This window comes from Haematobia irritans, chromosome 3 (assembly GCF_050003625.1).
Source record: "Haematobia irritans isolate KBUSLIRL chromosome 3, ASM5000362v1, whole genome shotgun sequence".
Taxonomy (NCBI): domain Eukaryota; kingdom Metazoa; phylum Arthropoda; class Insecta; order Diptera; family Muscidae; genus Haematobia; species Haematobia irritans.
Genome location: NC_134399.1, coordinates 20,397,254 through 20,415,402, shown reverse-complemented (window position 1 = coordinate 20,415,402; position 18,149 = coordinate 20,397,254). Strand labels below are relative to the sequence as shown.

Genomic DNA, 18,149 nt, shown 5'->3' with positions numbered 1-18,149 from the left:
TCAAAATGTTGGGTTCCATATATGTAAACAAAAAAAGTTTTAATTAACCTCATTACCCGAAAAATATCATTGTTTGGTTGTCGTTAGCTTATCTAGTGGCCTTTGTGGATTTTTTGTTTTTGTACCATAGCTTGTGTTTTATTTTTGGAAATCGTTGCTTTTTTGCCAAATTATTCAAATATTATTTTATTGCGGCTCAGGAATTTATAACGGCTATTTTGAATTTTCTAGTAAAAGCCAAAATTGCGTAGTACTTTCTGATCAAACAAACAGAATAATTACAGGGTATTGGAGAATAATAAAGAAATTGCAAATGTGAGGATGGTTCGTTAATAACTTGACCTCACCGCCTGTAATGTAAGAGTATCGCAAACGGCAATATCTTGTAGTACAATAGCAAAAATTTCAACCAAGTCATGATGGTAGCTAGAAACAAATGCTTCCCTAGTCTAAAATAGCCCCTTAAATGCTCCTTTGCCGACTTTTAGGCGACGACCTTGGGGTTTCTTTAATTCTTAACAATATACATATCCATATAACACCTCTCAAGATAATAGGAGCATATAGAAAACATGGGGGTTATTGCCTTTGATTGGTAATGTTATCAAAAGTGAAGGTAATGGCTAGCCTCTTATCACTGACGTTTAAACTCTCCACAGCTTTTGAAAACGTGTGACATTTATCATATATCAAAACGGATTTTAATTAATCAAAAAATAATACTTATATATACACATTTTTAAAATGACTAGATATGTCAATAGAGCGAGAGAGCGAATTAAGTTTATGGCTACAAAAAATCAAATCGCAAAGTCCAATACTGCAAATTATTTTACCTTTATTTCTAATCATATGGGTTAAATTATTTCCTAAGATAAAGATTGATTAACTTAGTCACCTTTATTAGAATAAAGAAAATATGTACAGTGAAACCTCTCACATTTAGATACTCTGAGGAAATACTCCAGGACAAGATGTAGAAGTGTGACATAACACAATGCGTACAAGAATGGAAAGAAACAATTACAGTAGAGTATAAGTAAGAGCAAGAGAGATAAATGGGAAGAGATAAGAAACTTTATTCCCAAGAGAAGACGAGAACGAGACAGAAACGCTCACATGCCGCCAAAAACCTCAAGGATAAGAATGCACCTGGTCCCGACGGCATACTCGCAGAAGTAATTAATTGCAACCAAGCTACCCCAAACCCTACTTGCTATGGACAGCAGCTATCTAATAGAAGGTATCTTCGCTAATGTGTGGAAAGGACAAAGACTAGTTCTTATCAGGAAGGGCGACCAAGCGTCGCCATCGTCGCGCAGACCATTGTGCATGCTGGGCACAGCTAGAGAGCTATTCGAACGGCTCATCAAATCACGACTTGATGAGGATATCAGGACGGATTAAGACCTGGAAAATCTACACTAGGAGCCCTTAAGGAAATATCAGATGCCGTCCTGGTGACACAACAGGCCAGCCATGCTTCGAGATCTATAATTCTACTGACTAGACGCTAGGCATTAGGGAAAGCGTCCCTAATGCCTAGCGCCCTAAGATGAGCAAATGTAATATACACCCAAGAGACGATATTTCACATACCAAAATACGTAAAGAGAATATTAAAAGACTGTCTCAAGGACTGAGTTGGACATATGACATCACACAGAGCCAAGAAGAATGGAAGTAACCTCAGTTGCTGCACAAAGCTACATCCTCGGACTAGATTTCTGGAATGCAACCTTCGACGATATACTGAAGATACACATACCAGACGATACATTCCTTGTTGGCGACGCTGATAATATAGCCTCAGAGTGAAAGCGAGAGGCTCAACGCAAACTTCGCCAAACCAGGATACACGCGAAGGACTGATTAGACACGCATGGCAAAAGACCGAACTGTCACTACTAACGAGACTGCATCTGCTTCTGAAAATAGAGATGCTAGACGACATGGTAGTCACAATAAAGCAGTTAATCAAGTAATTGGGACTAAGACTGGACTCAAAACTAATGTATTCTATGCAAAAAGAGTATGTAACGGAAATAGCTGCTATGATAACGTCGCGACTGATCAGGCTGATGCCAAACATAGTAAGCCCTCTTCCAAGTAGAAGAAGGATGTTTATGGAGATGACTAACAGTATACTCCTCTATGGATGTGAGATGTGTGCGTCGACCCTACAGAGACAAGCTAGATCAAGTACTTGGGACTAAGACTGGACTCAAAACTAACGTACTCTACGCAAAAAAAGTATGTAACGGAAATAGCTGCTATGACAACGTCGTGACTGATCAGGTTGATGTCAAACATAGTAAGCCATCTTCCCAACAGAAGAAGAATGCTTATGGAGATGACTAACAGTATACTCCTCCATCGATGTGAGATCTGTGCGTCGACCTACAGAGACAAACTACATCAAGTACTTGGGACTAAGACTGGACTCAAAACTAACGTACTCTACGCAAAAAGAGTATGCAACGGAAATAGCTGCTATGATAACGTCGCGACTGATCAGGTTGATGTCAAACGTAGTAAGCCCTCTACCAAGCAGAAGATAGATGCTTATGGAGATGACTAACAGTATACTCCTCTATGGATGTGAGATCTGTGCGTTAACCCTACAGAGACAAACTAGAGCGAAAAAGCTGCTTTCAGTACAGAGAAAGCGCAGCTAAAATAATCACTTCCTCATACCGCAAAGTTTCGGGGGAAGCCGCATTAGTGCTGGCAGGAACGATTCCAATAGAGCACCAGGAGAATGATGTCGAGCATACATTCTTTAGATGTAGCCGATGGGTAGAACGACGGACAGCGCTTGAAATTGGACAAGTCTCTCCGAGAAATATAATCCACAAGATGGTCTAAAGTTAGGGGCACTGGAAGGCTATAAGACATTTTGTATAACACGTTCTTCGTAAGAAAAAGGAGGACACGAACACCACAATTGGATGCGAACTAAAAGGAGACGGCCACGGAGTTACTACTATGGAACTTGAAACTATTTGATTTTTAGAATAAGTAGGTTAGGTTAGGTATAGCGGCAGCCCGATATTTCAGGCTCACTTAGACTATTCAGTCCATTGTTCATTGTTCACCACTGTAGTATCAGTGGTGAACTTCTCTCTTACCACCCAGTGCTGCCCGATTCTATATTAAGCTCAGTGACAAAGGACCTCCCTTTTATAGCCGAGTCCGAACGGCGTTCCACATTCCAGTGAAACCACTTAGAGAAGTTTTGAAACACTCAGAAATGTCACCAGCATTACTGAGGTGGGATAATCCACCGCTGAAAAACTTTTTGGTGTTTGGTCGAAGCTGGGTTCGAACCCACGGTCTTGAGTATGCAAGGCGGGCATCCTAACCATTGCACCACTGTGGTTCCCGTAAATGTTGCTTTTTATGCCCTCCATCATAGGATGGGGGTATATTAACTTTGTCATTCCGTTTGTAACACATCGAAATATTGCTCTAAGACCCCATAAAGTATATATATTCTGGGTCGTGGTGAAATTCTGAGTCGATCTAAGCATGTCCGTCCGTCTGTTGAAATCACGCTAACTTCCGAACGAAACAAGCTATCGACTTGAAACTTGGCACAAGTAGTTGTTATCGATGTAGGTCGGACTATATTGAAAATGGGCCATATCGGTCCACTTTTACGTATAGCCCCCATATAAAGGGACCCTCAGATTTGGCTTGTGGAGCCTCTAACAGAAGCATATTTCATCCGATCCGGCTGAAATTTGGTACATGGTGTTGGTATATGGTCTCTAACAACCATGCAAAAATTGGTCCACATCGGTCCATAATTATATATAGCCCCCATATAAACCGATCCCCAGATTTGGCTTGCGAAGCCTAGAACAGAAGCAAATTTCATCCGATCCGGCTGAAATTTGGTACATGGTGTTGGTATATGGTCTCTAACAACCATGCAAAAATTAGTCCACATCGGTCCATAATTATATATAGCCCCCATATAAACCGATTCCCAGATTTGACTTGCGGAGCCTAAAAGAGAAGCAAATTTCATCCGATCCGGCTGAAATTTGGTACATGGCGTTGGTATATGGACTCTAACAACCATGCAAAAATTGATCCACATCGGTTCATAATTATATATAGCCCCCATATAAACCGATCCCCAGATTTGATCTCCGGAGCCTCTTAGAGAAGCAAAATTCACCCGATCCGGTTGAAATTTGGTACGTGGTGTTAGTATATGGTCTCTAACAACCATGCAAAAATTGGTCTATATCGGTTTATAATTATATATAGCCCCCATATAAACCGATTCCCAGATTTGGTTTGCGGATCCTCTAAGAGAAGCAAATTTCATCCGATCCGGCTGAAATTTGGTACATGGTATTAGTATATAGTCTTTATGAACCATTCAATTTTGGTCCATATCAGTCCATAATTATATATAGCCCCTATACAAACCGATCCCCAGATTTGAACTCCGGAGCCACTTGGACGAGCAAAATTCATCCGATCCGGTTGAAATTTGCAACGTGGTGTTAATATATGGCCGCTAATAACCATGCCAAAATTGGTCCATATCGGTCTATATATATCGATTCCCAATCACACAAAAATTGGTCCATATCGGTTCATAATCATGCTTGCCACTCGAGCAAAAATAATCTAGCAACATTTTATTTCTATAGAAAATTTTGTCGAAATTTTATTCCTATAGAAATTTTTGGCAAAATTTTATTCCTATAGAAAATTTTGTCAAATCTTATTTCTATAGAAAATTTTGGCAAAATTTTAATTCTATAGAGAATGTTGTCAAAATTTTAAATCTTTTGAAAATTTTGTAAAAATTTTATTTCTATAGAAAATTTTGTCAAAATGTTATTTCTATAGAAAATTTTGTTAAAATCGTATTTCTATAGAAAATTTTGTCCAAATTTTACTTCTATAGAAAATGTTGTCAAAATTTTAAATCTTTTGAAAATTTTGTAAAAATTTTATTTCTATAGAAAATGTTGTCAAAATTTTAATTCTATAGAGAATGTTGTGAAAATTTTAAATCTTTTGAAATTTTTGGCAAAATTTTATTTCTATAGAAAATGTTGTCAAAATTTTAATTCTATAGAGAATGTTGTCAAAATTTTAAATCTTTTGAAAATTTTGTCAAATTTTATTTCTATAGAAATTTTTGGCAAAATTTTATTTCTATAGAAAATGTTGTCAAAATTTTAAATCTTTTACAAATTTTGTAAAAATTGTATTTCTATAGAAAATTTTGTCAAACTTAATTATATACGTATTTAATGGGCCATTTTAAGTTTAATATATACCACGTATGGACTACGTGGTATATGTTACGATATTAGGAAGTTTTAAGATACCTTGTCATCGGCAAAAGTTACCACAACCCATGTAATTCGATTGTGGATGACAGTCTTCAGTAGAAGTTTCTACGCAATCCATGGTGGAGGGTACATAATCTTCGGCCTGGCGGAACTTACGGCCGTATATACTTGTTTTATTTCTTATATTTACCTTGCTGGCTGGTTAAAATATTCGTTGTACAATAAGGAGCAAAATATCAACGTTCTTAAATATATTTAGAATTTCAATTTAGAAAAAAAATTAAAAGTTTGTTTATAATGGAATAAAATGATATAGAATATATTGATATAAATACTATATATCAATATTTTCTACATCACTTATATTTAGCTCAGATTACTACAGGTAAAGATGAGAATCTTTTTTTTTTGTTCAATATCATTGTATTCCTTGTATTTATCGATGAGACGGAAATACTTTGTAAACGAAACTGTATATATTTTAACTGTTACGCTATTTTAACATATGTTATAAATTAAATGAACTGTATTATCGACGCTATAGTGTTACATTAATAAAACTATTTTATTTGATCAACCTGATAGCTCACGGTATTAAGGTTCTCGGTCACCCATGATTTCTTCAATTGGGTACTTCACTTGATCCTATATTATTGAACGTAATTCTATAAGTGAACTGTATCGAATTAGAAGAGTATCTCCACAAAAGTTTAGCAGTTAAAATGGATGCAAATAAACAAGATAAAGTAATGCAGGTTTCAGTTTGACACATTTTTATTTACTGTGTATGGTTTCTTACCACTGATAATTCAAAAGCGATCTTATAAAATCCATTAGGCGGACATGATTGTTAAGAACAATGCAATAAATGTAGAAAAGGACAAATAATTTAAACTAGAAATGAGTGAAAGCGGATGTCAACAATCACTGCATTCGTTAAGGCTATAATACTATAGTCTTTGGATTACGCCTTAAAGGGATATACATGACATAAAATATGATGAGCTAAAACATTAGAAATCAGAAACTATGCAGGACATTATATAGATTTCGATAAACCATAAGGAACATTTAATTAACCTTCCTTGATTTGGAAGAGTTATCATGTAATTGTGCTAAAAATATAATTTATCATCACTCTTTAATATTTGTGTATTTTGCAACGCAAAATCAATAATTGATTAAAAATTCCTTGCACAAATACTACCGTAATTAACATGAATGACAATAATAAATATGCTATATTGTGAAATCAATGCACTGTTTATTTGTTTTATTCTTTTACCTTCAGTACCCGAATGGAGATTCCACGCTTGTCAAGAGGGCACAGTGTTTTAATAGGAGGCAAAAACGCTTGAATTTTGAAAGCTATTGTATTCGAATAAGAGAGTTTATAAAATCAGAAAAGTCAAAATTGGAAATCGGATAGTATTTTAAACAAATCTGAAAAACATATCACCAAAATATTTCCAATTAAAAAGTTGATTGAAATTTTTTTCAATTAATAAATTAATTGATACAATTAACTTTTTAATAAAACGCGGAAGACTATGACATTTTTTTTTAATTTTTAACTACAATTTATTTTAAACAAACAATTTTTTAATCAAACTAAGAAATTTTTAATTAAATCAATTAAAAAATGAATTGAAATTTACTAATAAAATCAATAAATTTTTAATCAAAATACTTGATTTAATGTCCAATTAAATTGATACTATCATTTTCGTGATTGAAGACATTTTAATTAAAAAATTAATTGGATTAATTAATTTCGTGATTGAATCAGAAAAAAATTTTGTGTGTATCACTAGATGGAGGGTGCTATATAGGCGGATTTCCCGATATAGCTCCCATATAATACAATCTTCCGATTCATTTCATTGCAAGCTTAAAATTAAAAATATTTACATACATAAAAAAATTAATAAGAATATTTTCTTTTTATTTTTTGTTTTAGAGAGACGTCTTTAACAAATCACGTAAGTTATTTTTGTGTCATACTATTGGGAGCGCAAATTAAAAATGAAGGATATTTTCAAATATTTACAAATTTATTCCGAAAACACCTTAACTGACTAATCAATCAAAATATTGTCAAGAAACGATTCGTTTTTTTTTGGCTCAATTCGCAAATCGACCCAAAAATTTTCTTCTTCATAAAACGAAAGTGCCAATCATGCGTCATCGATCGTAGCAGGTGGTAATCGGAATGAGCAGTGTCTAGGCTTTAACGTCGGTGATGTAGACCTCCCATTTTTATACCCCCATCATAGGGTTCGTAACACATCGAAATATTGATCTCAGAACCCATAAAGTATATATATTTTGGGTCGTAGTGAAATTAACACTCCATCTAGCGATGTCCGTCCGTCCGTCGGTTGAAATCACTCTAACTTCCGAAAGAGACAAGCTATCGACTTTAAGCTTTGGTATTAATGTAGGTCAGATGGTATTTGAAATGGGCCGAATCGGATCACCATAACATAGACCCTATATAAACTGACCCCCAAATTTGACTTCTGGAGACTCCTAAGCAGAAAATTTCATCTGTTCCGGTTGAAATTTGATTCGTGATGTTAGTATATGCCCAGTGAGGAGCTACCATGGTGCAATCCCAGTTTCGACCATGTTCTGTCTTGGACTAACGCACCTCAGCACTGCTAATGACATTTCAGTGCAATGTGAACCGCAGTTTGCACTCGGCTATAAAAAAGAGGTCCCTTGTAATTGAGCTAAACATGGAATCGGGCAGCTCTAAGTGATAAGAGAGAAGTTCCCCATTGTGGTATCACAATGGACGGAATAGTCTGAGATACCCTGAAATAGCGACCTGTCACTATACCTAACCTACACTGAAAAAGATATTGTCGTGAGGCCAAAGATTTCATTGCTTGAAATACGAATGCAAATTTTGCTTAGCATAGAAGACGCATTTCTCTAATACAAAGTTTTTTTCCTTGTCCAAAAGTCGACAAACTTTTCAACGAAGTCGTATTGTCCTTATAATTAAGTGATTTTACCTAAAAAACAAGTATATACAGCAGTAAGTTCGTCCGGGCCGAATCTTAAATACCCACCACCATGAATCAAATATAATAGTTACTATGAAAACTCTTTGTGGTAGCGGGTTACTTGATAATATATGATGACAAATCTTCTCCCAAGCAAATCAGTTCAACCAGTACGCTTCCCGAAGAAAAAATTTAAAGATTCTACCTATAAAGACCAGATCGGATTCTGGATTTATGAGAACCAATTTTGTTTGAGTTTTAGAGAAATCATAAACATATCGTGTATATGATGAAAGAACGCCTTGATATGAAATCTTAAATCTGTAGATTTTTTTCCGCCATTATTTAAATGAATACGATGAGTAAAGTCTGGAAATTTTACTTTCAGTTTCAAGCAATTTTCATGATCAGTGCTCCTGCTATACCCTGAAAGAAGTGTTTTCTTTTCTGAGGAACAAAATTTTAGACAAGCAAAGTTTTCTTTTAACACAAATTTTAGAGACAATCGTTGGGTCGCTTATCAAAAATTCGGATTAGTTTGCTCTAAACGAAAATACTTTATACGGAAGGGGTATTTCGTTTGTCTAAAAATTCATTTCGGAGAAAAATATTGTTTCTTTGGATGTACCCCCAAGAAGTTAAATCGGTCTATATCGATACATATTTTTGAGGGTCTAAAATGCCAGCATATTTACATTTTTGTGCAAATCGGATAAAAACTACGGTTTCTAGAAGCCCAAGGAGTTATATCTGGAGATCGGTCTATGTACAGGCTATACTAAAACATGGGTCGACACACACCATATTCGGATGACCTATTTGTGGTCAGCCGGATTACAGAAGTCCTACAAATAAATTCGGGAGTTAGGTCTATATGGGGGCTATACCAAAACATGGACCAATACTCACCACCTCTTAATATTCCCCAAATACCTCTAGAATATCACTTTCAAACGAATTTGGTGAAAACTACGAATTCCAGAAGCCTAAGAAGTAAAATCGGGAGATCAGTCTATATAGGGGCTATACCAAAACATGGACCGATACGGACCATTTTCCGTATCGGTCCTAAAATACGTCTATATTTCTAATTTCCGGCAAATTGGATAAAAACTACGGATTCTAAAAGCCCAAGAAGAAAAATCGGGAGATCGGTCTATATGGGGGCTATACCAAAACATGGACAGATAGGCACCATTTGCGACACACCTATTTGTGATCTTAAAATACCTCTAGATTTTCAATTTCAAGCAACTCGGCTAGAAAATATAGTCTCTAGGCGCCCAAGAAGTAAAATCGAGAGATCGGTCTTTATAGGGGTTATACCAAAAAATGGACCAATACACCTAAATTTCGGCACACATATTTGGGGTCCCTAAATACCTCTAGATTTTCAATTTCAAATAAATACAGTTTATAGAAGCCCAAAAATAAAAATCGGGAGACTAAAACTTAATTTTTTTAATATTACAACCACTAAGACCAATATTTTTGTTGATTTCAAACCACAGTGCTTTGTATTTGAATTTTGACTCACTCTCTCTCTTTCTCTTCCCATCATTGATCCCCTTGACTTTTCTCCGTTTGGTTATTAGGCCAACACAAAAAATAAACAGCAAAAATGCAACAAGTGCTTGTTTTGTGGTTTTATCGATTAACTCATCAAGCAAAAACAAATTGCCATTATTGTTGTTGTTGTTACTATTCTCCTGTTGTTTTTGTTGTTCTTGTTGTTGCTAAATAAAATTAATTACTCACATATTTTCGCATGTTACGATGACTTACCAGCCAGCATTGACTGTTTGATGATTATAGCTTTGCTAGGTTGTTGTGCATGGAATCTCAAGTACTGTGCCAAGCTGATAATGATGAGTATCATCATGATGTGTTGGCGAATAGGGACGGGCTATACCCGTAGGGAAAGAAGAGGATTCTGAATGAGAGCCTCTCTTCCCCTCCTTTTATGAGTAAGGAAAGCTTCACATATGTGTGTGTGTGAAGCTTTTTTTTTTTGTTAGTCTAGTATTCTCTACTACCTTCGCTAAGGAAAGCTGGCTAGTAAAAGTTCTGAGTTAATGTGCAGCGGTAGCAGCAGCAGCAGCGTTAGCAGTAAGCGCCTCCTCCATTATTGTTTTTCAGGCCAGTTTCTCTTGAGAAGTGCTTAAGGCTAAAACGTTGGGAATAGCGGGCCAAATCTTTTGTTTGTTTTTTTTACGGGCATATCAAATTAAAGCAGGCTAACTCCCTAGACCTTATGTGTCGAAATTAATTTCATTGATTTATTGCTCAATTTCTAGCTCTCATTCCCGGCTATGAGACTGTCATGTGAATAGTGTAATTTATCAAAATTATTAAATAATTATCGAAATAATTTCCAAACGAAACTCGCCGTCAATGAAGTTTTTGCGAGACAACAAATGGGTGCGTGCTAACCATCGAAAGGTAGACCAAAGGTAGCTATCATCCAATTCCATTTATCTTGGCATTTTCAATTATATTGCATTCGCCGGCGTTAGAGGGGGCCATTAGCTCGTGCCATTTTCCTCAATGAAGTGTCAACTTTAATATCAAATACACGTTGCATTCAAGTCCCAAATCGGTCAAAAAAAATATTTAACGTTTTTGGAGAAGGCTTTGTTGACAATGCCATGGAGAACTCGTGTGCCTAATCAGTAAATATGGCAATGCTATGTGTTTACAAATGTTAAGATCGTACTACTACTATATATGAATAACAAAAACAAAAATATATAAAAACAAAAATATATAAAATAAAATAAAAATTCTTTAATTATACAAATAACCACGGTGCTAACATAGCCACAAATATTGTGAATCATTAGGCTCTTTTGCAGAAAATTTTTAATAATCTAAAAATTGAATTAAACAAGTATATACGACTGAAAGATCGCCCTAATTTTATGTACCCTCCATCATGGATTGCCTTAAAACTTTTACTAAAGGCTGTCGAGTTACTTGCGTTGGTAAGAAGTTTCCGACGACAACGTGGAGTTTTATTTGTCTTCTAAATTTTATGTAAGTCCCTGAGAAGTCTATGTTAGATACCAAAAACCAGATTTAATATCTATATAAGCCATTTTATAATGGGGCTTATATAGGTATATAGAACTATAGTATATAGAATCATAGTTCTTGATCGGTTTATATAGAGGAGTCTATAAATAATTATGAACCAGTATTAAATATTTGTAGAGGGTTAAATTTCAACTAGATCGGATAAAAATTGTTCCTCCTGGAGGCTTCAGAAGTCAGATCTTGGGGGGCCGGCTTAAATTTTGAGGCAAATATATATTTATGGACCTATATGGGCCACTTTTTGCAGGGTTTTTAGAAACCATATACTACCAAATTTAAACCAGCTCGAATGAAATTAGGTCCTCTTCGGAAGGCTTCGGAAGCACGGTTGCCAAGATTGGTAGATTGGTAGAATTCTTAATGTTTTTGTAGATTTTGAAGAAATAAAATTTTGACAAAATTTTCTATACAAATACAATTTTGAAAAAATTTTCTATAAAAATAAAATTTTGACAAAATTTTCTATAGAAATAAAATTTTGACAAAATTTTCTAAACAAATACAATATTTACAAAATTTTCTATAGAAATAAAATCTTCTATAGAAATACAATTTTGACAAAATTTTCTATAGAAATAAAATTTTGACAAAATTTTCTATAGAAAAAAATTTTGACAAAATTTTCTATAGAAATAAAATTTTGACAAAATTTTCTATAGAAATAAAATTTTGAAAAAATTTTCTATAGAAATAAAATTTTGACAGAATTTTCTATAGAAACACAATTGGTAGAATTCTTAATGTTTTTGTAGATTTTGAAGAAATAAAATTTTGACAAAATTTTCTATACAAATACAATTTTGAAAAAATTTTCTATAAAAATAAAATTTTGACAAAATTTTCTATAGAAATAAAATTTTGACAAAATTTTCTAAACAAATACAATTTTTACAAAATTTTCTATAGAAATAAAATCTTCTATAGAAATACAATTTTGACAAAATTTTCTATAGAAATAAAATTTTGACAAAATTTTCTATAGAAATAAAATTTTGACAAAATTTTCTATAGAAATAAAATTTTGACAAAATTTTCTATAGCAATAAAATTTTGACAAAATTTTCTATAGGAATAAAATTTTGAAAAAATTTTCTATAGAAATAAAATTTTGACAAAATTTTCTATAGAAACACAATTTTGGCAAAATTTTCTATAGAAATAAATTTTTGACATTTTTGTGTTTTTTATACCCTTCACCACTACTGTGGTACAGGGTATAATAAGTTTGTGCATTTGTATGTAACGCCAAGAAATAGTGGTCACAGACCCATATTTTAGTATACCGATCAGCTTAGAATTAAATTCTGAGTCGATTTAGCGATGTCCGTCTGTCTGTCTGTCTGTGTGTCTGTCCGTCCGTCCGTCTGTCTGTATATGTAATTTTGTGCACAAAGTACAGCTCGCAATTTAAGTCCGATCGTCCTCAAATTTGTCAGAGAGCCGTTTGTTGGGACAGAGACAATCGCTATTGTTTTCGGAAAAATCGGTTCAGATTTAAATATAGCTGCCATATATATTTATCCCCGATGTGGTCATAGTTAGCGTGTTTATCAACCGATTTTCTTGAAATACCGTACATCCAAATATTTTATGAATCTCGAAAATCTTGCAAAATATCAGCCAAATCGGTTCAGATTTAGATATAGCTCCCATATATATCTTTCGCCCGATATGGACTTATATGGCCCCAGAAGCCAGATTTTCTGCCGAATTTGGTTGAAATTTTGCACTAGGAGTACAATTAGTAGTATTGTCAAGTGTGCAAAATTTGATTGAAATCGGTTCAGATTTAGATATAGCTCCCATATATATGTTTTTCTGATTTCGACAAAAATGGTCAAAATACCAACATTTTTCTTGTTAAATCTCCACTGCTTAGTCGAAAAGTTGTAAAAATGAATCTAATTTTCCTAAACTTCTAATACACATATATCGAGCGATAAATCATAAATAAACTTTTGCGAAGTTTCCTTAAAATTGCTTCAGATTTAAATGTTTCACATATTTTTTTACTAAAATTGTGTTCCACCCTAGTGCATTAGCCAACTTAAATTTTGAGTCTATAGGTTTTGTAAACGTTTATCAAATTCTGTCCAAATCGAGTGATATTTAAATGTATGTATTTGGGACAAACCTTTATATATAGGATGTGATATGGTATCGAACATTTAGATCTACAAAGTGGTGCAGGGTATAATATAGTCGGCCTCGCCCGACTTTAAACTTTCCTTACTTGTTTTTAAATAAAAATTTGGCAAAATTTTCAATACAAATAAAATGTTGTTAAAAAGTCTTTAGACTAAAAGTTTTGAAAAACATGTCTTAATTTTGAACGAATTTTTGCTTTGTAGTCAAGATGCAAAAAGACAAAAAGTATAAAGACAATTTCATTAATTTTAAAGAATTTTGTTTGAATTATTAAAGTCAAGTTGACCTTAGCCCAAACATTTTTTCTTTCATGTTATGATACGTATTTTTAAGTGAAATCACTTAATTATAAGCACAATACGACTTCATTGGAAATTTTATCGGCTTTTGGACAAGGAAAAAACTTTTTATTAGAGAAATGTGTCTTCTATGCTAAGTAAAATTTGCATTCGTATATTAAAGACATGAAATCTTTGATCTCTCGACAATATTTTTTCAGTGTATGTCCTGGAACCTTTCTGGCGATATGTTGTTGATTTCGATTAAATCTGGCCTTCAGTTTTTGGGTCGTTTCTGGTGTTGTCACCGTTTTTTTCTTGACGTCCACTTTTTGAACGCGATGCTATATTGCCATTATCATTGTACGGGAGAGTTATGGTACGGGAAAAAAAGATTTATTCAGATTTATTATTGCTAGAGAGCTCTACATGGCTTTTTGATGTATAAACGATTTTACTATACCGTCATCATATAGGGGATGGTATAAAATCGATGAAAATTGATTGCCATCCAACCATTATAATAGTCATAAAATGTGGCGCCTAAAAATATGCAAACATTTCAATGAATTAGATAAATTCAAACATTCAAATATTCCTTATTAGCTAACTATTGCAATCAATAAATGTATAAATTTATTTATGAACAATAACCACAGAAAATATATATTTTTAATTTGTGTGTTAACATTATTTATTTATTTATTACATTTACAATAAAACTATAAATATAATTGTAAGCTTTGACTGCTAGGGTCTTAAGCTAATAATATTTTTATATTTAAATCCATAAAACCACTCAATTACTTAACTTAAATATTGACCCTTGATTTCCATTAACAATATATTTGTCCATTTCAACTATTATTTAACTTAATTTTCTTAATGACTAGCAGAAATCTGAGAAATTTATCTTCATGATAATATTAACTTTATTACTAAACTTGCACTATAAAAAAAACGCAAAAAAAATTTGCACATATTCGCAATGGGGCGGAGAGGAAATTCAAAGTATTCACTGCAATTATTTTGATTGACAATCGAACAGAAACCGATTGGACGTGACTAAAATTTCTGCTCCATATGTGTGTTTAGATTTCGTACCATACTTAAAGAGATAATATTGTGAAAACATAAATACTACCATTAAATAACAATAAAATACAATTATCGATAGATAATGAAACAACAACAAACTATTGCAATAATAACAACAACAACAAAACATAAACTTAAAATAGAAAAAATATTGATACGAAATAATTACCACTCAATTTCAAGAGAATGTTAAATGTAATTGAGTTAAACTTTAACTGGTGGAAAAAACAAAATACAATTAAATCACAAAATGTAAGTCATTTACAAAAATCACCAATAAGAAAAACTATTTGCAATTGATTGCATAGTGCTAGCTAGAATTCAGAATCATTTGTAGTCAATAAATTTCCTTATAAGCTCATGAAAATATGTGGATATTGGAAAAATATTTGCCTAATCAGAGATTCTTAAACCTGCACTTACACTAAAATTGGGAGCCACCGTGGTACAATGGTTAGCATGCCCGCCTTGCATACACAAGGTCGTGGTTTCGATTCCTGCTTTGAGCTAACAGCAAAAAGTTTTACAGCGGCGGATTATCCCACTTCAGTAATGCTGGTTACATTTCTGAATGTTTCAAAGCTTGTCTAAGTGGTTTCACTGCAATGTGGAACGCCGTTCGGACTCGGCTATAAAAAGGAGGTCCCTTGTCATTGAGCTTAACATGGAATCGGGCAGCACTCAGTGATAAGAGAGAAGTTCACCACAATGGACTGAATAGTATAAGTGAGCCTGATACATCGGGCTACCACCTATCCTAACTTACACAATATTAAAAACATATTGACCTAATATGAAGGAGTAGCCAACCTAGCTAAATTTTAGGACAATCAATGTACACAATATTAAAAACAAATTTCTTTCAAATAAATAAATATTCTAAAGATCAAAATTTCATATTTTTTATTTTTTTTTTTTTCATTTAATTTAGAACACCAATCATTGAAATTGGCATCCCTCCATTGAGTTCGTATGCCTACGAAGTAGGGTAACTTTTTCTTGAAGTGAGGAAAACCATGTTTGATCCAAAGAAATCTTCTTTAAATTAATTCAGATCTAAGATAAAAACAAGTAAGGAAAGTCTAAAGTCGGGCAGGGCCGACTATATTATACCCTGCACCACTTTGTAGATCTAAATTTTCGACACCATATCGCATCCGTCAAATGTGTTGGAGCTATAAAAAGGTTTGTCCCAAATACATACATTTAAATATCACTCGATCTGGACAGAATTTGATAGACTTTTACAAAATCTATATACTCAAAATTAAAGTTGGCTAATGCACTAGGGTGGAATACAATGTTAGTAAAAAAATATGGGAAACATTTAAATCTGAACCAATTTTTAGGAAACTTCGCAGAAGTTTATTTATGATTTATCGCTCGATATATATGCATTAGAAGTTTAGGAAAATTGGAGTCATTTTTACAACTTTTCGACTAAGCAGTGGCGATTTTACAAGGAAAATGTTGGTATTTTGACCATTTTTGTCGAAATCAGAAAAACATATATATGGGAGCTATATCTAAATCTGAACGAATTTCAACCAAATTTGGCACGCATAGCAACAATGCTAATTATACTCCATGTGCAAAATTTCAACTAAATGGGAGCAAAAAATTGGCCTCTATGGTCATATGAGTGTAAATCGGGCGAAAGCTATATATGGGAGATATATCTAAATCTGGACCGATTTCAACCAAATTTGGCACGCATAGCTACAATGCTAAATCTACTCCCTGTGCAAAATTTCAACCAAATTGGGCCAAAACTCTGGCTATTAGAACCATATAAGTCCATATCGGGCGAAAGATATATATGGGAGCTATATCTAAATCTGAATCGATTTCAACCAAATTTGGCACACATAGCTACAATGCTAAATCTACTCCCTGTGCAAAATTTCAACCAAATTGGGCCAAAACTCTGGCTTTTAGGACCATATCAGTTCATATCGGGCGAAAGATATATATGGGAGCCATATCTAAATCTGAATCGATTTCAATCAAATTTTGCACACTTGACTATACTACTAATTGTACTCCTAGTGCAAAATTTCAACCAAATTCGACCAAAAATCTGGCTTCTGGGGCCATATAAGTCCATAACGGGCGAAAGATATATATGGGAGCTATATCTAAATCTGAACCGATTTCAATCAGCTTGACTATACGACTAAGTGTTATGTTTGTACACAATTTCAAGCAAATCGGTATAAAACTCTGGCTGCTGGGACCATATTAGTGCATATCGGGCGAAAGATATACTCTGAACCGATTTCTTCCAAAATCAATAGGGTTCTATTCTGACCCAAATTAGGAACATGTGCTAAATTTGAAGGCGATTGGACTTAAATTGCGACCTAGACTTTGATCACAAAAATGTGTTCACAGACAGACGGACATGGTTATATCGACTCAGGGACCCACCCTGAGCATTATTGCCAAAGACACCATGTGTCTATCTCGTCTCTTTCTGGGTATTACAAACATATGCACTAACTTATAATACCCTGTTCCACAGTGTGGCGCAGGGTATAACAAACAATTTTGGTAAAAATAAAAAGTGCAATTGGAGTAAACATTTTTTTTAGTTTGTTTAAATTTCTTCATCTAAATAAACTTCCAAGACGCAACTTCGAAAGCAATAAAAAGGATTCAAATGGAGTACTTCCTTCCATGTGAAATTCATTGGAGATGATCCAAGTTTGCACTACATCCAGATCACAAATTGGGGTTCCAAACTACTTTTTTGAAAGCTCTTTTAAGGTGCCCTGCCATTGATAATTTTTAAAGTCGATAATTTCGATCTGTATCCTAATTTTAATTTTATACAGCCTACAATTAAAGCTATATTACTTCCTAAAAATTTCTCCATTTTAAAGAAACCGCAACTTTGGCACGGAATCACCAAATCCTGAACGAAATGTCAAAATATTGTTATCCAAGAAAATTTTAATTTTTGAAAGACAAACAATTTATTATTACTGAATATTTTTATACCCTCTACCATAGGATGGGGGTATATTAACTTTGTCATTCCGTTTTTAACACATCGAATTATTGCTCTAAGACCCTATAAAGTATATATATTCTGGGTCGTGGTGAAATTCTGAGTCGATCTGAGCATGTCCGTCCGTCCGTTCGTCTGTTGAAATCACGCTAACTTCCGAACGAAACAAGCTATC

At 33.8% G+C, this 18,149-nt stretch overlaps 1 protein-coding gene and 1 long non-coding RNA gene across 9 annotated transcripts in view; one reads left to right on the top strand and one right to left on the bottom strand.

Annotated features, from left to right (window-relative positions):
- The window catches only part of LOC142230086 (uncharacterized), a 237,170-nt gene that overhangs the window by 135,305 nt on the left and 83,716 nt on the right, over positions 1–18,149 (bottom strand). The gene's annotated exons all lie outside the window — the stretch shown is intronic.
- The window catches only part of LOC142230083 (uncharacterized), a 301,427-nt gene that overhangs the window by 269,294 nt on the left and 13,984 nt on the right, over positions 1–18,149 (top strand). For 4 of the 7 annotated variants that reach the window (XM_075300716.1, XM_075300710.1, XM_075300711.1 and 1 more), the window contains one exon: positions 7,288–7,309. The exons of 1 other annotated variant lie outside the window; for it this stretch is intronic. The gene's annotated coding sequence lies outside the window, so the exon portion shown is untranslated. Of the gene's footprint in view, positions 1–7,287; positions 7,310–10,504; positions 10,795–11,356; positions 11,378–18,149 lie in introns of those variants that run through there. 2 more of the 7 variants (XM_075300712.1, XM_075300714.1) reach the window with 2 other exon arrangements.